This window comes from Castor canadensis, chromosome 14, assembly GCF_047511655.1.
Source record: "Castor canadensis chromosome 14, mCasCan1.hap1v2, whole genome shotgun sequence".
NCBI lineage: Eukaryota > Metazoa > Chordata > Mammalia > Rodentia > Castoridae > Castor > Castor canadensis.
This window is the reverse complement of record NC_133399.1, coordinates 32,784,814-32,808,067: the sequence shown is the minus strand read 5'-3', so window position 1 is coordinate 32,808,067 and position 23,254 is coordinate 32,784,814. Positions and strand designations below refer to the sequence as shown.

The 23,254-nt window shown below is 39.7% G+C and overlaps 1 pseudogene; it reads right to left on the bottom strand.

Annotated features, from left to right (window-relative positions):
- Positions 1-569: 569 nt before the first annotated feature.
- LOC141416224 (isoleucine--tRNA ligase, cytoplasmic-like) lies at positions 570-22,932 on the bottom strand (annotated as a pseudogene).
- Positions 22,933-23,254: the final 322 nt, after the last annotated feature.

The following is a 23,254-nucleotide window of genomic DNA, read 5'->3' as shown; positions in this document are numbered from 1 at the left end:
GTCCTGTAATCAAGAGAACTGCCTACTCTCACTACTTTTAAGCTTCCTCTCTGACTTTGTGGAGTTTTGTATACATCTAACCCTATGCAAGCTGCCTTCCATTTATGGAGAAGTTGGTCCACCTCACCTTTGCATGCAACATGCTAAACACAGGGCCCCAGAAATATCCCCATTCCCATTCAGGAGATTTTGCTTGCAAAGTTCTGATCAGGACCAGAAAGAGATGTTCTTTTCTATCCTGACAAAAATATTCCAGAATTCAAAATAGTGTGTACAATTTATTCACAGAGCATCTCCTAAAAACTCTGTTCCTCCATCCTAATTCTACATAGGAGCTTCTCTGAACTTATTTCTACCCGATGACTAATCAGGCAGAATATTAAAGCTTGGCTGATTTTTCTGTGTCTATGACTGACTTGTTCAATGTGTGGTTCATTTTTGTGTAATCCAACACTAAGGACAATTACAAAATTACAGAATGCTTATTTAAGCATTGAATAAGCAAATGTATATGTTAAGGACTGGTCATGCAGAAGTACAATAGACCCAATTCAAAATGAATGACTGGCTTATTCATCTTGACACAAGTTCTGAACACAGTCAAGAAAGGCATGGGTCAAATACTTTCTCCTGTCCTCATCCCTTGGTAAAGAAGCTTTAGGGAACAAAAAAATCTGAGCATCTGAGTATGCTTCAAACTGCACAGTCCCACCTGTGGCCTGATCAAAGGTGTACATGAGGCAAATGTCTTCTTTATGCAATTAATGGCCTTCCAATACAATACTCTCTGTGGGAGAAGCAGATTCAATCAGCCCCCTGTTGATGTCCTCCACTACCAGTGAATTCTGCCCTTTTTGGATGAAAATTCCACAGCAGAACAGTGGCCTAAGCAATAAGAGATCATTTTCCCTGACTCCTGTCACTGTTGTAGCCAAGGATGTGACAAATTGCCATTAGACTATGCTATGCTGCCCTGAAGACAGCTAAGTCTCCCCAGTGTTGCCCATTTTATAAAACTTTGCAGGTCCAAACACATGCCAAAGCTAAGAGACTGCACCAAAAGGCATTCAGTCACCACCTAAGCACAGAACAGAGGATGAAGTCAAGAAAATATGTTGTGTGAACTCACTTGCTGGTTATATGACCCTGGTGTTCGACCAACTGCTAACAGGGTGTGATATGGATGACATGAGTAGGACAGTGTGAAGTGCTGAGCAACACAGGCAGAAACACTGTGTGGATGGCAGCTGAGTGCAAGCTCCAATACAGGGAAACACATTGTGGTCACTTGCAATTGTCCCCTTGGACTAAAAGCACCAGGCTGTCACTTTTACTTTAGGTCCCTCTGTTCTGAAAACTTTTCTGTTCTCCATTGGTACAAAACAGTCTATTCAGAAACTTCAGTTTCCAAGAAGGCTTATTTCAGGAATTTTTGATGTTTTAGCTATCTGGTTAAACAACCTAGATTTGTAACTTGAAGGCTAATCAAATATCTTCTTAATTTAATATTTTGAGTTGAATTAGGAATGAATCAAGTTTTAGTTGCTATATACAGCTGCATTTATATTTAGCTGCTAATAATTTGTTAATTGTATCTCAAAATTGAAAGAATTATAGGAATAGCCCTTCCATTTTCCATAACATTTCATCTCACTCCTCATCATTTCCTGGCCATGAAGGCCCAGGGTTCCTGCTCTCTCAGGAGGGAAGGCCGATTTCCAGGACCATGTGAGTGCTCCTAGAATTTGATGCTACCCTGCAGTCCATCCACCTGATTCAATAATTTCTATCTAGACAGACACCATGCAAAAGTGAAGTCTCACTTTAAAATGACAGTGACAGTATGCTGTTTCCCATAGCTAGCTACCTATCATGCTACAAAATATTTACATGCAAAAGTATCCATTGCAATGTTATTTGTACTATGAGTAAAGTAGAAACCACCTAACGCACCAGCAATAAAAGAGCTGAAGCCAGACATGGTGGCACACTGTAATCCAAACTACCCAAGAGGCAGAGGTTGGAGGACAACAGTGTGAAGCCAGTTCAGGCAAAGGCACAAGACCCTATCTAAAAAGAAAGCAAAAGAACTGTGGCAGTAGATGAGGCCTTGATTTCAAAGACTAGTGCTGCAAAACATAAGAGACAGAGACAGAGAGAGATAGAGAAAGACAGAAAGAGAGTTAGAAAAGCATCAACTATACTCGTGAAGGAAAATTATGCAGCTAGTGAAATGGCAGTTTCAAGGTTAGATAAACTGCTTATATTATAAAGTGAACATGTATAATAGAAAAATGGAAAGAAAGTATAACATATAAAAGTGAAAAATGGGAAATTTAAAATTATAATGCGATTTCCATTTTAGTATCATCTCCATTAAAACTGTGACTATAGGGGTATATATAAGTAGAAGGAAAAGCCAGAATTTTAACAGTGTGCCAGCAACAAAATAGGCTGCATATTAAACAACAGAATGCAGGCCCATATGTAGGTTAGAATGGCATCATTGTAATTTTCTTTGTAAATTATCAGAATTATTTTTAATAATCATTTTATGAATAGGAAAAGGTTTTAATAAGAGGATGTGATAGCAAAATCTTAATAGGAGCCTCAGTATGAAACAGTCTGGCTTGAGGGTATGAATGTAGCCCTGGGAGAGACAACACCCACCACTCTTCTGGAACTGGTCCAACTCCTTACTGTTCAGCTGCTTGATGGACATCATTGGAGATTCGAAGCTCTCTTCAGGTGCTTCCCAAGGACCATGTGATCTGCTTCTGCTCTTAGTCAAATACCATACTTGTTTTTATCAGTAGGCAGTGTCAGTTTTCTAACATTTAATCCCTAAGGTCAGTTCCAGAGACAAAACAAAAATGTGAGAAATGGAAAGTTTAATCCACACAAAAACATGTACATGAACATCCACAGCAGCACTCTTCCTGATAGACCCAATGTCTATCCACTGTGAATGGGTAAATGAGATTTGGGATATCCAAGCAATGGAATATCACTTAGCAACACGAAGGAATTACACACTAGGACATGCTACAACATGATGAACTGTGAAAACACTGTACTAAGTGAAATAAGCCAGACACACAGGTTGCAAATTTTATGATTCCATTTAGATGAAGTGCCCATAGTTAAGTAAATCCAGAGGAAGAAGATGGATGGATGGTTGTGAGAGAAGGATCAAATTTATGGGGAAAATACAATTTAAAATTGGATAGATACTGGCCTTCTTTATAGGATGACAAAAATGGTCTGAAATGGTGGTGATGGCTGTACAACTCTACAAATGCAGTTTAAAAACACTGAATTATATGGTATGAAGGAAACACCTCTTATCAAGGCAGATCTGAAAGAGGGCTCCAGAAATATGACTTCTGAATTGCACAAGCCATTTCAGAGCACCATGATCAACTATCAGTCAACCAGAAGACTCAGCGAATTTCATACCCCTTTTTGCTAGTCACAGAGTTCCCACACAGCAGGGAATAGTGATGACATACTAGGACATATGAAAATGGGGTACCACAAGTGTAGATTGAGACATAACAAGGGAGCATCTAGTTTTGTCATTATATTTAACCATTAATTAATCCCATTATAAGAGATCAGATATTTTATTTTTTAAGTTCTGTTTCTAATATAATAAAAAATTCTATTTCTATACATGTGTACAGGCAATCATTTTAGAATGCATAATCCAATTTTTGCTGGCTTCTAGTGTTTGTATAAAATCTTCAAGTAATTCAAATCCAAATACAGAAGTTATCATTTTCTACAATTATGTATTTAAATACCTGTGAAAAAAATAAAAATGAAATGAAAAACATTTGTTTGAGAAGACAACTGACACTACAGTTTAAACTTCTGAACCTCACCCTCTACTTCTCAAATCTATTCAAAATCCATAGGAGACTATTTAAACAAATTATGAAGTAGTCAGGAAATGAACACTAACCAGATGACCAAAAGATGTACTAAAATGAAATAGCAAGTTAAAACCTGCCTGCATGTGGAAAGAAACAGGAATGTGAAGGAAAGTATATGTATGTGCACATGATGGGAAACAAGACCCCAGAGACATACAGGGTGAGAAGACCCTTACATCAGGCACATGCTAAGCTAGGTGTCATCATTATAGTATGTGGCCACTTGTTACTTGCATCATTTGAAGGTACAAAGATTTTTTTGTTCATTACCAAAAAGTACTTTGGGGAAAAGAAGTGGATAAGCGTAATAAATGAAAGGTAAAGAAATTCACTGAACATGAATTGTTTTTGGTGGTACTAGTACTTGAAGTAAGAGCCTCACACTTGCTAAAAAGGCACTCTACCACTTGAGCCACCCCAACAGCCCAATGGAAGGAATTTTTTTAAAAAGAATTACAACAATATTTTGAAAACTCAAGATTATTTCAAAGAATAAAATTTCATTGGTTATTTTATATATATATATATGCGTATGTACAAGAAAAAGAACTTTATTGAGGAATATTTATCAAAATAATCTCAAAGAAAAAGTCTGGGCCCAAAACAGATTTACATTACCTCAATTACATTTACATCATTTACATTACTTCAGTGATTTACTTCTCCAAAGATGTAATATCTTTACGAGCTTCTGGGTCTTGATGACAATCACAATTTCTTTCAAAGGATAATAGGAGGAAAAGGGAGGAGAAAATTCACTTAAGCAACCAACTCTGCAAACCACAGAAAAATTTAATGCCCAATGTTTACCTGATGCGCAAGCCCCGGAGTATTTACACTAAACTAGTACCGAGTCATTCATAACCTTACTACAGAAAGGAAAAAAATGCCATTACTGGAAGTTTTGTGTGTTAAAAGAGCATTCCAAAGACATAATGATTTAGATCTGTGCTTTGAAACATCTAAATAAAACATCAAATTTTTACTGGAATATTTTTGCAATCTCAGATCATTTGCCCAAGCTCAATCAACAGACTGCATTCCAGAAACAGCACTCTGGGTTTTCTTTTCAATAAGTTCCTCTCTGATTGGCAGAGGTAGGAATAGGAAAGAGATGAAATTTAAAAGGTAAAAATCCAAACAATAGTTATGCTTAAGTGATGAAGAGATGGCATCTTGAGAAGGACATCACTCAGGCCCTGCCTTGAGGGGCATGCAGTGCGCTCACCTGCCACAGAGCTTCAAATGGGATCCTCACTCAGCATGCCTCCTACCACCTAACAAGACAGGCCCCATCTGGAGACTGAGGTGAAGCTACACCAGCTTAGTTGGGGTAAGGGTCACACACAGCTGAGGCAGGAACTGCTTGCTCTCCCCATTCCTTCCCTGGGAGCTTGGGTCTCCACATGCAACTTCCCTGCCTTCCCACATCCTAGGAGAGGCTTTTCTCTAGGTGATTCCTACCAAACACAGAGCAGCATGAGGTAGTGGATGCTGAGTTGTCCTTGTCCTGGACAGCAGCAGGATCAATCAGGAGCTTTAGATTCTGGTACATCAATTCAGTGAGAAATGATGTGAGGGGGCCTGTGTGAGGACCAAAGACATCATGTCATTCATATGGAGCCATTCTCAGCTGATCTCACACCGAGACATGGTAACTAACCACTTTAGAGAACGTCATAGTAATATGCACAAGCATGGGCATTGAATTACTAAACATTTATGAAAGAGAAATGACCTCATAATTATGAAGCACAGTAGCAGGACTATAGTTAGAGGACCCAAAATATTTAGACTTTTGGATGTCCCAAAAATAGGAGCCCCTGACCAAACACCAGACAAGTCAGTATTTGTAGAGGACCAAACATCTGAAACTCCAGAAACCTCATCTGTAAACTGGGGAAAATACCACCTGCCTCACAGGATACAGGTGAATGAAGTCAGATGTGGAAGGCAACAAGCACATGACCTTACACCAGGCAGATTCTCCTTCTGCGAATGCTATGGAAGAAATTGTTTTGTAACATATTGGAGCACAACAGGATACAGGAAATTAAAGTTGCAGCATTCTCATTTGTGCATTATTTCATTAATAATTTAACTAATAGAAACTTATTTCAAACAATTCCTTTACATTTTTCTTTCACTGATAAGTTGTGAATGTTACAACATACTCCTTCAGTTAAATATGAGTTCAGGAACCTCCTGGTCACTCACAATTATGGAATCCACATTGAGATAAAGTATGTCTTACCTCTTTAACTGTAGATCCTTATCTAACTGGAATAATCCTGCCATGTACTGTACTATAACAACTAAGAATGTGTTATTTATTAGCCCTTACTTGACATATATGAGCTAATAAAATTTCTGCAAAGAAACTAGAGATATAAGCCTTTTTTGTGGGACTGGGGTTTGAAATCAGAGCTTTGCACTTGCAAAGCAAGTGCTAAACTCCTTGAGGAATACCTCCAGCCCATTTTGTTCTGGTTATTTTGGACATGGGGTCTTGTGAACTATTTGCCTGTGTTGGCCTTGAACACAATCCTCTTGATTTCAGCCTCCCAAGTATCTAGGATGACAGCTCTGAACCCCTGGTGACTGGCTACAAACTGTCTTAATACTTTTAAACAGAATTTCAGAAATTTTATACAGAGTTTTAGAAAGGTGCCAAGCATCTCACCATCAGTCTGCACAGAGAAAGCAGGACACTAAACAAGGTCTCCAGGGCCATGACAAAATCCTCCATCCTGTTTTCATCCTAGTGAATAAAAAAGAAACAAATATTAAACATAATAAATTGCTAAAGGAAAAAAGGGGGTATTGGAGGCATGTATGAAGTGGTAGATCACCTACCTAGAAAGCATGAGGTCCTGAGTTCAAACCCCAGTACCACAAAAAACTGAAACCAAACAAAGGAACTGCTAAAAGTATGTGTGTATTATAAAAATAAATAAAATGTTTAAAATGTTTAATTTTAAGAAGGCAACCTACGAAGAGTATGCAAGGCAGACAGAGTAAACAGAAATGTCCGCAACCACCAGCTAACTGGGGTCATGCCATCATGGCTATGCAGGGCAGTGAGGAAGGCCAGAAGGTGACACTTGTCTGCTGTCCTCTGACTGTCTCTCTCATGTGTGTCAGTAGATAGGGAGGGGTTTCCTAACTGGAATGTGAAGACTGACTATAGATCTGAAGGCTGAGAATAGAATGGATTCACATGCAATATACAGAAATAGTTGTTGACAGAAAATTTGAAAATACCTTTAGGTGAAATTTCTAAAAGTACATATACGGTGTGCTTAATTCATTAAAGAAAAAAAATATAATGATAACAAAAAAGAAGAGAAAATAAAAGCCAACCACAGTTAACTTACCCAGAGAGAACTACTATAAACATCTTGGCATATGCCCTTCTAGATACATATATATAATAAATATAAGTGTACTTAACATACATTAGTCAATATGAAACTATAGTTTTGCTGCATATTTTTATCAATAACACATTGTAAAACAGGACTAATGGGTGGTGGGAATCCTCAACTGGCCTGTAGTGAGGACGTTATCACTCCCTTTCTTGACCCACTATAACAGGGCTCATGCTATGCACGACCTAAACTTTCAACAGCTAAGGAAGAGTTTGGCAGACAGCAGACACTTGATAAATAACTGTCTCTAGGGGGCAAAAGCAAGATTACAGCCAAACCTGACAATATCTGCTGAACTCTAAGAAGTCTGCTCAGTTAATACTGCATGGGCCTGGACACTTTCTCCCCAGTATGACTTGTCTACAATTGTGTTGTGAAAATACACAAGAAAGAGTTCTAGAACTTATAGGTCCCTGTCTATCAAATGAAAACCAACAGTTAATATATAGGGAAAAGAAAAAAGAGCTTCAACAATAGCTGTTAACAATGTTGCTGTTTTTCGTTTAGGCTGCTCTCTTTCCTTCATGCATTTCTCCTCTCAAACTTCATACATTCTTTGATTTTCCCACCACCATGTTCTTACCTTTAACCTTCTATAGTTCATTCAATATAGTGGTAGGTCAGAATATCTACAATTTTGACAAGTTAAGGAATCACAGTATAAAACCTATAAAGCCTACAAAAATGAAAGAATCAGTCAAGCAGCCTGTGCCAGGCATTGGGGTGGAAGGAGGGCTGCATACAATAAAGAACGAGCAGTTGCTTCTATGTAGATGATCTATTCAGTAAGGTGATAATGAGAATCAGAATGAAATAGTCACAGACGACTCACTTATTGTGAATGCACTACATAGCAGCCAAGGTGTTTAGGGGATTACACAAAATGAGAGAGCCATATGCAAGCCCACAAGGTCTGTGTGTCTCAAAGTCTGACCCACACAACTATGGGAAGCATAGCACATGTGGAACTGTGCAACATGAGTGTACCACAAAGCGCAGATTCTCTCCACTGTACTACCTTGTTCCTCAACAAAACAACAGAAAGCTTAAATCAGATGCTAAGAGGCAGAGCCCGGGCTAGTAAGGCTAAACCAGGAACCATTTTGCTCAGAAGAAATCTGGCAATGCCTAAGGAGACATTTTCGATTATCTCAATTTATGGGGTGGGAAGGAATGCTACTAGCAATTACAGAGGGGAGCCAATGATGCTTTTTGACATTTTACAACATACAGCACAAATCCTACCAAAAAGAATGATCTGGCCTGATCTGTTGATAGTGCCACTGTTGAGAAACTGGTATAGGCTATTACCAAACTAGAACAGATTTTATAGAGGGCTAAAATAAACAAGGACAGAAATCTAAAATTGCCAGTGGAAACAGAAAGGTATTTTGATGTGTTAGAAGGATTTGAAAGCCAAGGCAGATAGTTCACAAAACCTTATCCACTCACAGAGGGGCTGCTTAAGTGGTAGAGCACCTGCCTTGCAAGCACAAGGCCCTGAGTTCAAGTCCCAGAACCACAAGAATGATTAGAAGTCAGGAACTCAGAGAGCATGATCCAATCTTATTTGAGGCAAGGCTTATTTTAAGAATGTTCTCTTTCTCCTTGCCTTTAGTTAAAACTCTGTTGCACAACACCAAAAATAAAAAGAACAAGACCACTGGGCACTAATGGCTCACATCTGTAATCCTAGCTACTCAGGAGGCAGAGATCAGGAGGATTGCAATTTGAAACCAGCCCAGGCAAATAGTTCACAAGACCCTATCTCAAAAAACCCTATCACAAAAATTAGGCTGGTGGAGTGGCTTAAAGTGAAGGACCTGAGTTCAAGCTCCAGTACAGAAAAAGAAAAAAAAAGGAACAAGACCAAAATTTATAAATAAACCTAATTTATATTAGTGAGAAGTGTTCAATGAATGTTAATGAGGCTCCTGGTCTAAGTTAATGAGGAGAGAAGTTGCAAGCTACAGGGAGGATCTGTGCTGCAGTTCACCAAGTCCAGAACTCAGGGCCAGAGTCACTAGCTGGATACACACTCCTCGACAGATGATTGTAATGATTGAGGTCAGTCTAAATTATTTCTGTGGTTCACCATACTGTTTGCTTTCTGGGAAGCTTGTGTTTCCTACATTCAGGATTCAACTCTTTGTGAGTAAATAAAGCTCAAATGTCATGAGCCTGCAGAACATGGGGGCAACAGCAGGTACTGCTGAGGCCACTAATGTACCCACATATTCCCAAAAGATGCCATCACCACTCTGTGAGGTAAGGCATTTCATGCGCTTGCTGATGAGGATGCTGCAGGCATGGAAGGGCAGGCCAGCAATGCTGAGTAATGAGCTGAGTAGTCTGGGTCAGGAGTTCCTCTCCACATGGTTGTGCCTGGTCTCCTGCACATGACCCTTACCATGTGGCTCGTGATTTCTAATTCTTAGGCCCACTGGCTCTGGTTTAATAGGAAGTAATTGTGGGTCCAGCTAAATGGGAAGTCATGCAGCGGCCCAGGACAACAATCCTGTTTCCCACCTACTTGCGTAATAGCTTGAGTCCGAGAAAAAGTGGCACACTCCCATCAATGATGTTCCCTGGCAGAAGACAGCCTTGCATTTGTTCTCATCTTCATTTTGTCAATCTGAGCAAGAGTCTCACTGTCATGTTCCTTATGCATGTTTAACAGTGTGGTAGTGTCCTTCAAATGATTGATTTACTTCAATTGTCAAGTATAGTGGCATCAACTGCTCAAGGGAGAGCTGAGTACAGGTGACCAGGCTGAACTCAATTGCCCCTGACAAATAGGATGCAAAGAAGGCAGGTTACCCTCCTCTGAGAATACACGAAGATCTGTCTCCACCTCTTGCATTCAGTGTGATGAAGGCATTTGCCTGCCCATTTCACCAGATTGTCTGAGGTATTTAAGACAGTTTCTTACCAGGATTTATGATTGGGTCTGTTACAAACCTTGAGGAAGCCAACATAATCTACTTTCCTAACCAAACTCACTGTTGTCAGGTAACAAAAATATGGGGAAAAGTCTATTAAATTATACTTTTCTGAATTTTCTAGTTTATTTTTTAATGGACAGGAACTATTTGTTTAATAATGAAAATAGACCTAACAAGAAATAAAAAATGCATTAGCAAGCACTACTTATTGAGCCCCTATTTCTATGAGTTGCTTATGTACATCATCTCTAGGCCTTACAGTAATCCTACCAGGCATTTTGCAGATAGGAAGCTGAGGCTCATAAACCTGAGGTAACAATCTCGGTAGGAATGGAGTGGTAGAGCTGCATTTTGAATACGTGGTTGTCTAGTGCTAAAGCCCGTACTCATTCGCAGAGGGATGAGGCAGCTTGGGCATTCCTCACCCAGGGTTCCTGGAGCATTGAAACAAATACCTTTTCTCTTCTTTATTTAAAAACACTAGTGGAGTTTGAACTCAGGGCCTTGCTCTTGCTAGGCAAGTACTATAACTTGAGCCACTCCTCAGATCATTTTTGCTTTAGTTATTTTTTTGGTAAGGCTAGGCTGTACTCTAATCCTTTTACTGATACCTTCTGGGTAGCTAGGACAACAGGCACATGCCAGGAACTATGGCCAGGTTTATTGGTTGAGATGGGGCCTCACGAACTTTTTGCCTGGGCTATCCATGAAAAGCAATCCTTCTGATTTATGTCTCCTGAGTAGATGGGATTAAAAGGGTGCAACACTGTTCCGAGTCAAAACAAACACCTTTCTATAACAACAAGCCTTAACAAATTTATATTTGGATAGTAAAGGAAACAATTATTTATCTGTTGTTCTCCTATCTTCTAAGTTTCTACTATGCTTATAAAGATAAGTGGTTAAAAATACCAAAAGAAAAATCACAAAGAAAATAAACCATCCTTATCCTTAGGAGGACAGTCCAAGAGTGACTCGCCTGCCATTTTGGTATCAAGGAACACCATGAGTGGCTGCATGAGAGACAGGATCCACGAGTTTGTGAAATTAGGACTTTCTCTAATTGTGTTCTTGTTGGAAAGTAATTCTATTTCTTCCTCTTATAAAGAGATGATTAATGAAAAGTTAATTGCATGGTGGGAAAGTTTGTTTCCATGAGAGAAACAATCTCTTACATCATTAAATATGAAAGAAACAGCAAAAACATGAAAACAACCCAAAACATATTGGTAGTCTAAGTTTCTGATATTCAGCAGTACTTTTAAGATTAGCACTAGGTTGGGACATTAAGTCTTCAGTTACTTATGGTTTTTCAGTGAAATGAAGAAAACTTAGTTGGAAAAAACAAAAATAAAAACAAAAGAATACTTCTCTCCCTTAAAGATTTGACTGTGAAGTGAGAGTTATTTGAAAATCTTGTGTAGGGTTTAATAACTTTAAGTCAGAGGAAGGAAGGACAGAGTTGTTCACAATTGAAAACAAGAACTGAGAATTAGTTTCCGTGCTTCAGCATATATTTTACCTATGATACTTTATCCTTCCTTCTTTTGCTTTGCAAAAATCCTCCTTGATCCTAAATGCCCATTTACCTGTCTCTGCCCTGAAAACCAAACTCACCAAACACCCTGTTTTGCAGGCAGCACCAAAAACAGGCTGACAGAGCAGTGGTAATGTGACTTCTTCCTTAAGGTTAAGCACCTCTTGGTGGGTACAGTCCACATCTTTTTTATGTCCAGATGGGCTTCTGTGTGAACAGTTGTGACTCAGCCTATATTGCTGAATTCTACATCATCAGAGATGTGTAGAGTTCAGCTGCCAATGTAGTGGTTTCCCTACCTGGCAAAACAACATGCAGAATAGGTGGCAGGATTACAAAGAAAGGAATCCTGGGAGACTGGAACATGCTTGTCTTCCTCAATTACCAATCCAATTTACTACACATATGTTCATTAGTAGATGAAACTGAACCCAAACAGAGACAGCAGAAGTGAGTGGCAGACTGCTGGACTCTAATTTATTTCTGGGACTGGTCTGGTAGGAATCATACCATACACTCACTCAAAAAGAAGTTACTGGTAGTTCTGTTGATAGATGCTGGGATAAGAAGATGAACAGGACTGGGGCTCTGACACCACCTGGGACTTCTTTTGTTTGGCAGCACTGAGGTTTGAACTTAGGGTCTCAGGCTTGCTAAGCAGGCACTCTTATTGCTTGAGCCACTCTGCCAGCTGTTTTTTGTAATGGGTTTTTACCAGACAGTGGGTCTTAGGAACTGTTTGCCTGTGACTGGCTTCAAACTGTAATCCTCCTGATTTCTGCCTCATTAATAGCTAGGATTATAGGTGTGAACAACTGTCAGATGACCCCACCTAGGTCTTAAAAGCACATACAGGAACATGTGCTGGTGATGAAGGTGATGAACCCTGACACTAGCCAGCTGGAGGCAGGGGAGGTAGCCCCAGACAAAGGACAGCTCAGGGTGGGCTTCCTGGGTGGTGAGGTAACAACTCTGAAGGACACATTCACATCATTACTGGTATCATTTATTCTAACAACCACTCCAGAGCTGCTGTCATAGCCCAATGCCATCCCACAGAATGACCTTCCCTGACCATGCTCAGCAGTGGCTGGACCTGTCCCCAAGGCTCTGCCCTTTCCCTTCACAAGGTGCTCTCTCTGACTCTTGTCTCCCCCAGTTCTATGCTCCATCAGTTCCATGACAGTAGGGTCATCTCATTCAACAAGGGATTTCTGGAACAAAGACCTGGCTGATGAAAAAGTGCATGATACAACTCTTCTACAAATGAGGCCCATGTCCCACATAGGACTCCAGATACCTGTTGCACACTCATTTATGTCCTTCTGTGGCTCTGGGTCCTCCACCCCCATCAAATATTGGATGGAGGAAGAACATGGCCTTTAAGTCCTGCCAGAGCTCCACCTCATAGCTTAGCACACACACAACCCACTCCAGTACATACCTTGTGGAGTCTGAAGACATTCTGGATGAAGAAGGGGTATGCATTGTACCAGGGAAGCATCATGTCCTTAGGGACATCCCACACACCTTCCTCCTAAAAGAGGAGGTTCTCTGCCCTCACCACAGGGGAATTGATCAGATATCATAGCCTATGAGACAGAAAATTTACACAGAAAAGTGATATAGATAGCAAAGCAAATGTTATTACTTTACATATTAAGAGAGGAAGATTAAACTCCATATTGTCCTACAAAATGGGAAAATTGTATGTATTCTGAATGACCAATTAAAAATAAACAGAACGCTTACTTTGTTTATGACATCTAATAAATTGTAAAGAGGCATACTTGATGTAAACCCAAACTAAAATATGATACTGCACCAAGAAAAAGAGCACCTGGGTTGGCTTTGTCCTCACCAAGAGCCACTTTCTCTCTCCCATGGACACCATCCACAACCCATCCAAGGTGGACTTGGTCTCAGAAGGAGTGGCCATCAGAGTGCATTCTAGAATCTAGGTGGCAGAGGCCAGGAATGCTACTAAACATTCTGCAGGACAGCCCTCACCACGGAAAAGTACTAGACAAGTAGACAACAGCACCAAGGGCAAGTCAATAGATCACTGAGTCAAGGCACCGCTCCTCTATCTGCCCCTGGGCCACACCATGCTGCTAAAAGTTGTGTGGCCATAGGCCTGGGTGAGTGTTGGCTATGACATAGGATGCTGAACAACACTTCTACACTCCTTTCAACTTGAACACTGTGATTTCATGATCAGATTATTTTAAGCAGTGACTCAAATTTCTCTAAGACCTCTTTAATATTAATTTATTTGCTCTTGCATAAATATACTTTCTATGGCTCTGTAAATAGAAAATTAAAATAAATGATGAGATTATTTTAATACAAACAAGACAGGGGACCTAGAAATGCAAAACACGTTCTCTTCCACAAAAAGACTTCTAGGTTAGAAATGTCTTATCATTTACAAAACTATACTTAGGGGTTAAAATCAACAACCATGCCAATGTAACTCTCCATTTAATAGAAATCCATGTTTCAAAGCTTAGTTATGAGCCAGAGTTAAGAATTGCAATGAATCAAATGGGAGATACTTTCAATTAATACACACAAGGCAAAACGCCATTTTGTACCTGGATCAGGATAATTCTTTGTTTCTTTGCTCATTTTTTGGCCACCACTTGTAAAACAAAAGACAGACACCAATTAAGTAAGTTAGCAACACATTTGATCTTTGTATACAGATGCAGATTATCTACAGACAGGAACACATAAATACAAATGGAAAGAAGTAACGAATTTAGATGCAAGGCAGTGTTAAGGTACAACAATAAGGCTGTACTGCTGACATTTATAAACTCTTTTTAAATACTGTGCTAAGTATATAGGAAGCTTCAGGGCAGAATACAGCAGGAAGATGTCCTGGAATATATTGCAGAGAAGTGAAAGCTTACAGTCATATAAAAAAATAATAAATGCTCACAACATCTTTATTTAGAATTCCCATACAACAGAAACACTCTAGATGCCCTTTGCTGCACCAAAAAATGGAGGTGGAAAGTTAAATGAACTGTGGTATACTCATGATATGAACCCTCCTCAGCGATGAAAAGAAATGATCTTTTGTTGTGTACAAACAACCTAAGACCTCTAAGCAATTATGCTGAATAAAAAAAGCCAATCCTCCCAAATTAGAGTATTACTGTTATTCCATTTACATAATATTATTGAAATGCAGAAATGAAGAACAGATTAGTGGTTGCAGAGATTGGGAATGGGTGTGGAATGGTGAGAGGGGTAAGTATGGTTATCAACACAGTAGGAGAGATGTTTATGGTGTTGAAATCAGTCAAACTTTCAACAGTGCTGATGGATACAGAAATTTACACCTGAGGAAGTTATTTATGAGTACATACAACCAAATGAGTGCATATAAAACTCAAGAAATGTGAATAATATCAGTGGACTCAGTAGCATGCTGTTTGTGGTATTATACTATAGTTTATAAATGTGACCACTTGGAGAAACTGGGTAAAGTGTACAAGCCTTTCCTATTATTTTACACAACTACATGCAAATCTACAATGATGTAAATAGTTCAATTAAAAAATTGAACAGTAGGTTGGGTGTTGTAGGTCAGCAGTATAGCATGTCTGTAACATGGATAAGGCCCTGGCTTCAATCCCAGCATCAAAATATAGAAAAGAAAGGTTTGAGGCCTGGAGAAAATATAAAATAGCAAGACCCTTATTGCAGAAAAAGCCAAAATCAAAACCAAACTAAAACAAAACAAATACAGATTATAGAGGCAGATCACCTGGATTCAAAACTTGAATTTACCATTCATGCACAATGTGACCTTCAGCAAATTATGGTCACTTTCTGTGCTTTGTGTTTCTCCATCTCAGTTTTGAGGATTAAATGAGGCTGGACATGTCCTTGTGCAAGATGAGGATGAACCAAATGTTAGGGGTCATCCCCTTCCTCCAAACACTGCATATAAAGCAGAATGTCTATGTGGGTAAATGTTGTTTTATTTTAAATTTACTTGTGCAGCGGGGGCTCCAACTCTGGTCTTGGCTGCTTGAATGGCTAATAACGACAGGAACATGGGGTTGTGCCAAGCAGCAATGTGGTAGTTTATTTTCTGAAGAGTGTATTTAAGCAGTGCAGAAAAGCAGGAAGGAGTACGTTGCAGTCCCCAGGTTTCCCTTGACCTCTGTACTGAGATTAACTGTCATGGTGCTATGACTATGAGCCCAAGTGTGGAACATCATGTTCTCCGGACCAGGTTTTCCCAGTCCCACACAAAGAGAGAACAGGGGAGTGCAGTAACTATCCTTTTGGAGTGTGGCAATCTCTCTTAGGGCTGTTGCACAAAAGCTACAGTGACTTCACTCCTTTCAAAGAGGATTTGGGGTCCTGAGGGTTTCCCACAGGTAAATGTTTTATTTAAAATTTACTTGTGTTTATTTTTATTCTCAATGACTACAGGTAATGGAAGCAAGAAAAAGCATAACTCCCCTATAGTACTAAAAAGTAGGGAAAAATTCTCAGTGGGAGGCAATCTCTGGGTAGAGCACTTGTGTGGCTCTCACTACCTCTGATCCTAGCACTCATGGTCTCTGGATCCCAGACCTTCGTCATGCATTATAAAGGAAACAACAACAACAAAATCAACATTGCAGGACTGATGCACAGATTGAGTAAGACTATAAGCAATATGCTAACTTTAACTATTTTGCTGCTAGGGTTATCACCAGGAGTGCTGTTTGGCAATCTTCCCCTGCTTTAACTCCATGAGGCCTGGCCCTTTATGTTCACAGTCCTTCTTAGAAAACTGTGTACTATACAGTTACAAAACTAAGATTGGAGTCAGGCACAGAAGTATTAACGAGGAGTTACGGGGTGGCCATAGTGGCCCAGGCTTGTAATCCCAGCACTTGGGAGGGTGGGGCAGAAGGACCTCAACTTAAGGCCAGCATGGACTACAAAAAACAAATAAAGAAATGGAGCAGCAAAGTCTGAGAGCAGAAGGAGGAAAAAGAGGACAAGAGCTGGAATTTAGTGTTGTTAAACCCCTCTATTCAGAGAGAAAATGTAGTTGAGGTCCAACCAAATCATGATTGCTCTAGCTGGGTGCCAGTGGCTCACTACTGTAATCTTAGCAACACAGGAGGCAGAGATCAGGAAGATCAAAGATTGAAGCCTGCCAGGGAAAATAGTTTTCCAGATTCTATGTCAAAAACCCCAACACTTAAAATATCTGTCATGTGGCTCAAGTGGTAGAGCACCTGCTTAGCAAGCATGAGGCTCTGAGTTCAAACCCCCGTACTGCATAACATAAACAACAAAAAACAAGGTTGCTATGAAAAGCAACAACTTGCAGGGTGAAAAATGAACAGGGGAATGGGAACTAGTCACCATGGAGAGGAGTGCACCTACTTTCCCAGGACAAACCCATTCACAATCCACATTCTTGAAAGGTGTTTGTCCAAATAGGGCTGTGGCAAGCACCAACAGGGTGTAAAACCTGAAAAACAGTAATTCAGTAAGCACAGAGAACAAGTACAAGCACGGGAAAAAATACTGACTTATGGACTGAACCTCTGTACTTGATAATCACATACAGGGATGATTGTAGTTATTAATCAGAACCATGTGAGGAGCCCTAAAAGATACAGATGCATGGAACCAACTGCAGATCAATCAAATTAGAGCCTTTGGTTTCTAAATCCAAATTTTTTAAAAAATTGACTAAATAAAGTCCTGCAGTGATGTGGTGACCCTCTTTCTCCTACCAGGACCCCAAGTGGAGGATCTTCACTATCTTCTTGAGAGTCAATGTAAAGAGCCATAGGCTGCACGTGGGGGTCCCTTAGGACCACCAGAAATGCATGTTGAGAATGAGCATTTCACCTATCCTGTGGGATACTGATGACAAAAGGTGCAGAAAAGCACTCATGCAAAAGTCAACAGGTGGACTATAGGAACATAGAAAATGCCTTTATTCTATCAGGTATCATGCTTGTCATTTACACATAGCTCACACCAAACATTTTCCAGGGGTGGTGCACTTGTTACCCTGACATGCTCCTGTTGTCCCTGGAGTTATTTACTTATGTCATCCTGACCTGATCCTGCACTACAAGAGCATTGAGGAACATGAACTCATGAGGACACCAGACAACAACAATTCTAAAATAAATACCCTCCTTCAGTTCCAACAAAGAGTGTCCCTGGTGCCCAGGAGGTAGCCCAGGCCTGAGGGAATGGGAAGCAGAGAGTGAGGATATGGGATCCACAGTAGAACATTAACAACTGCCAGACTTCACCTCTCTTTAGAAAAATAAGATTACTGTTCATTTAGCCCTCTCTAAAAACACAAACTCCATGTTTTTGTTCCTAGAAGCTGTTTCTACAGGAAAATGGATTGTAATGTGAAAATGGCACATTGCATAACATTAAGGCTTGAATTTAGGAACACAAACTGATAACGTAGAAACTGACATCAAAGCAGTTCTTTAAACACATCCCTGCATAAGGAACAGCAAACCAGCAAAACCCATCCACAAAAAGAAGGAAACTAAACCTTTTTTTCCAGTTAGGATAAACAGGGCCCAAATCTCTCTCTCTCTCCCTCTCTCTCTCTCTCACATACACACACACACACACACACACACACACACACACACACACACACATTCACACTCCTCTAATCTGGATTTTCTGTAATTTGAATTTGTAAGCCTATAAACTCAACATTTGAACAGATTTCCAACTTCCTTCCACATTTCCATCACCTACTCTATTATCTTGTTGCAAACATTCATTAAACATTTAAGTAAATGGGGCCAGGCACTGGTGGCTCTTGATGTAATCCTAGCTACTTAGGAGACAGAACTCAGGAGGATTATGTTTCAAAACTAAGATGTAGGCCCTGAATTCAAGTCACAGTACCACAAAATTTAAAAAAGGAAACAAAAACATTTAAGTAAATGATTTCAAGCAAACAAGCAGGTACTCAGTAAAATACCTGATCAATAAAATAAAATCAACAAAAATGCAAGAAGGGGTATACCATCCTCTGACTTAGTCAATGACTTTGGTGATGAAGTCTGAAGGAAAAACATCCTCAAATTCCCTCTTGTTTTCAAACGAATAATGAAGCTAAGCATAGGGCTTGCTGACACTCTCGAACCAGCAGAACCAGCAGTCAAACACTTCGGAGATCCTCCACAAAGATCCTTTCCCACAGTGTGATGGAATGGTCAGGTGGTCAATGCTATCAAACAGAAAGGTGGTCACTTCTATTACTTTAATCACAGGAGAACTTGCAGTTTAACTGCCAATAGGAAACACAAAGCCCTGACGAGATAATGCACTCATGTGTCATAAAGGTTTGGTAAACAAGGAACTTCTGTGCAAAGGTGGTTCCATAAGATTACAATGGAGCTGAAAAACTTCTATCACTTTGTGACTTTATACTGATCAAGAGGGTATAGCACAATGCACTACTTGTGTGTTTGTGGTGATGGTTATGAAAAAAACCTACTGTGCTATGAGATGTATGAAGTGTTGAAATAAATGACCATATCATTGGTTTACATGTTTGCTATACTTCTCATTCTTTCCTACTCCAATTTTAAAATAATTTGCTATGTTATACCACCAGCATCCACTTACATGTTATTAACAAGTTAGTGCTGTATGAGTGCAGATCTGAAATTTACTGCAGATTGTGTTTTAACAAGAAGATGTTAGGATTGAAGTGAATCAAACATTCAGAAACTGACCTTTCTCTATGGGAGATCTGAGACCTTTGCTCCTGACAGTTCTTCAAGCTCTGCCACTGACCCAATGCAAACTACCTGTCATAAACAAAGTTCAAAGCAGAAGCGCTTTAGGAACAAAGAGATCATGCTGAGTTAATGTGAATGCAGGCATGTTTCATTTTAGAAATCTCTGATATCTTTGAAAAGCTCATTAAAGTGCCAATCTGGGCTGTAGGACAGTTATCACCAATACAGATGGCTTACTTCATAAAATGCCACAAGTTTGTCTCTGAAAAAGAAAGTACTGACTTTTCTACTATTTCAACCATCTCTACCATCAGAGGGTCCCTACATTGAGAGGATTTTAAATATTTATAGAAATCATTTCAACAGTTATCTTTTGGAGGCTATACTGTACACAAATCTTTGCCAGAAACAACCAGCATAAGTAAAATACAATATGGTTCTAAGGCATCTTAGTTCCTCCCTGGCACCTAAATCTGGATCACTTACTAGAATCCTTCCCAAAAGAAGGATTTTGTTATGCTTAAATCGTACCAAAATAATCAGCCTAAATCACAAGATGTTGGAATTATGTGTGGGTAAACTGTTGACAGAAGGAGCCAGATAGAATGGGATAATCATCTCACAGGGGCTACACCACTAGCAGCAACTATGAGCTGTCACTCTGGGAACAGGCTTTTGGTACCTACTGGTACCCACAGCCTCTCTCTGCTCCTTGTGTTCAGAACTGAAAGGGCTTCTGACTCAGATGCTTCACTTTTGCCTTACAGGTCTTTACAGGAATTCTACTAATCCCCAGGTGCCATTGATCATCAGTGCTGCAAAGTTCTCAGCACCAGACAGAAGCTCCCACTGCATAAATATGTCATCTGTCTACCTAAATCTTTACACATGCAATTGTAGAAGGTCTGCAATGCTTGGGTTAACTTTTTGTATTTGAAGTTTCCCATTTTAATTATCTACAATGTCAGTTTAACCTTAAGCTAATGCTATAACTAAATGTGGCGATGTTGGGAGGAGAGCAGGCAACACAAGAAGGAAACATATTTTTGCAGATGTCACTTGGAAAAATACAAAATATATTCTTTGCTTAACAGAGGAAACTTTTAAAGCTGTATTTAGGCAATTTATGCCATATTCACATGGCATAAACAAACTCAAGACAAGGACTAATGATCCCATCTCACCTCCTCAAAGTCTTCACTGACTATAGTGAAATATCTGTTTCTGGAGGTTGTGCAGTCATATGCATTCTTTAGCCAATTTCCAAACTGCTTTTCTCACACAAATTCTGGGACCCTGCCACAAACACATCACCAATCATGTAAGTACGTTAGTAAGATATAATTATAAGTTATAACCAAGTAACTTTTGTATAATGTTTTGTGAACCAAACTCTGTGAAAACACTGAGCTCACTGCCAGGACATTATGTTCTGAATGGACTGCAACAGCACATGCAAATCTGGGTGCCACCAGTGATCCACAGCTACTCTACAGTCTCATCTATTGTATTCCCTGACCTCACATTTCATGCTCCAGAAATGAAGCAATTTGCTCAGCATCTAGTTCCTCACTAAATTACCTCTGCTGCCAGGCAGACCTCCATCTCTCACCTATCACTCCCATTGCTCCTTATCCCTGGAGGTTCAGCTGCAGCAGAAATCTGTCCCAGTGCCAGGCTAAATCAGGGTAATTTTCCATCTTCCCCCCCTCCAGCTCCCAGGTATCCTCTTCTTCTCCTGGCACCACACCTACCATCCTTCCTTATGCAGCTCAATTCCTATGTGCTCAACCTAACCATGCTATCTTACTAACATTCTATTCCCCTCAGTAACTAACACTTGTGGGGAACTATTGAGCTTGATATCTTTAGAAATGAAAAAGTTGCCAGGCACCAGTGGCTCATGCCTGTAATCCTAGCTACTCAGCAGGCAGAGAACAGGAGAATTGCAGTTTGAAGCCAGATCAGGCAAATAGTTCGTGAGACCCTATCTCAAAAATACCTATCATAAATATAGGACTGGTGAAGGGGCTCAAGTTGTAGGCCCTGAATTCAAACACCAGTACAGAAAAAAAAAAGCAAAAGCTGTATTTTGAGAAATGAAGATGACTTTGCTAGGAAACATTAGAAAGCTACAGTTTATAAGCATTTCCTTTACTGCCCCAAGGTTCTCCTGATTTTCTCAAAATCAAATGCAGTGTTTTAGTCTAATTGTGTCTTACAGAAGAACAGCGCAAACTCTAAACTCTCAGTGAAAACCATTCTTCTGAAATAAATTTGAGCCTTGTTTCATTTTGTACACAAGTTGAAAGGATTATCCTAAGTCTGTTCTTTGGCTTCTCTATAATGCTGAGGGCAGGAAACTGCAGGAATTGAAGCACCCAAGGTGGTTAAGTGTAAATGGCTGTGGCAGATACAACCCCAAATAATGTTTATTCTGAAAATGATTATTTAAGGTTACTAGATTTGGAGCACAAGTAGATTTTTCCTAAAGTTATTCCATACTTTCACTTAGTTATTTAACCTTCTAGAATTAATTTTTATGAGTAATATGTCATATCTAATCTGTTTTATTCCAATTAAAAATTTAAAATTAAGTTGTATATTTAAAAAGTCATTCCATCCTGTAAATCATATTAGTGGCAGTTGCTTATTTCCATTAGGTATTAAATAACACAATTTAATACCTAATGCTTCCTTATATGCTATATCATAAGAAAGATATTACTAGCTGGGTGCCAGTATTGTATGTCTGTAATTGTAGCTACTCAGGAAACACGGATTAGGTGGATTGTGGTTTGAAGCCACCTCAGTCAAATAGTTCCTGAAAGCCTATCTCAAAAATACACAACACAACACAGGGCTGGTGGAATGATTCAGGGCTTGCCTAGCAAGCATGAGGCCCCAGTACCATGAAAAAAATATATTACTTCTGTTGTATAAGATTAAATGCTATATTCTATTCCTTAACATACAGAAGAGATAGCTATTACAGTAAACAGTAAGAGGTGGCTATTACTTTGGATGGAGTATAAACTATATTTACTACCTGCAAAGGAAAGTGTGAAGAAATACAACTCATGCTCACCAGTAACACAGATCACTGTTCTTCAGAAGATGGTCCACTATGTGCTCCACATACACAAACCAGCTGGCACTTCTTTGTAAATGAGGACATGGGGAGGCAGAAAGGCAGATACAGCTGGTCAGAAGAACATATGCATGTGCCCATGCAAGACTGAATTTTATCCTCTTATTAACATTACCACAATTACTGCTCAGCCTACAGACACCGAAGTCTACAAAATTGACCATATCTCTCCAATCTAAAATAAATCTTCTCAGGGATCAGCCTTTGGACATGAGTCCACTGGATCTGTGCTGGCACAATAAATGTTACTTCCTGCTAATCTGCCTCAGAGACTCCTATCTCAGCTCATAATTTCCCAAAACATTACTTGGGGGCTTGCTGGTCTTACAGAAGATGGTGAGTTACAACCTCCCTTGTCACCTGAGTGCATACCCCCAACTACTGGGAAGAGCTCTCACCAGGTGCCAAAGGACAGCTTGATCCAGAAGGCGGATTCATCCTCCCAGCGAGTCAGGGCAAGGGCCTTGAGTGCACAAAGGAACCCAC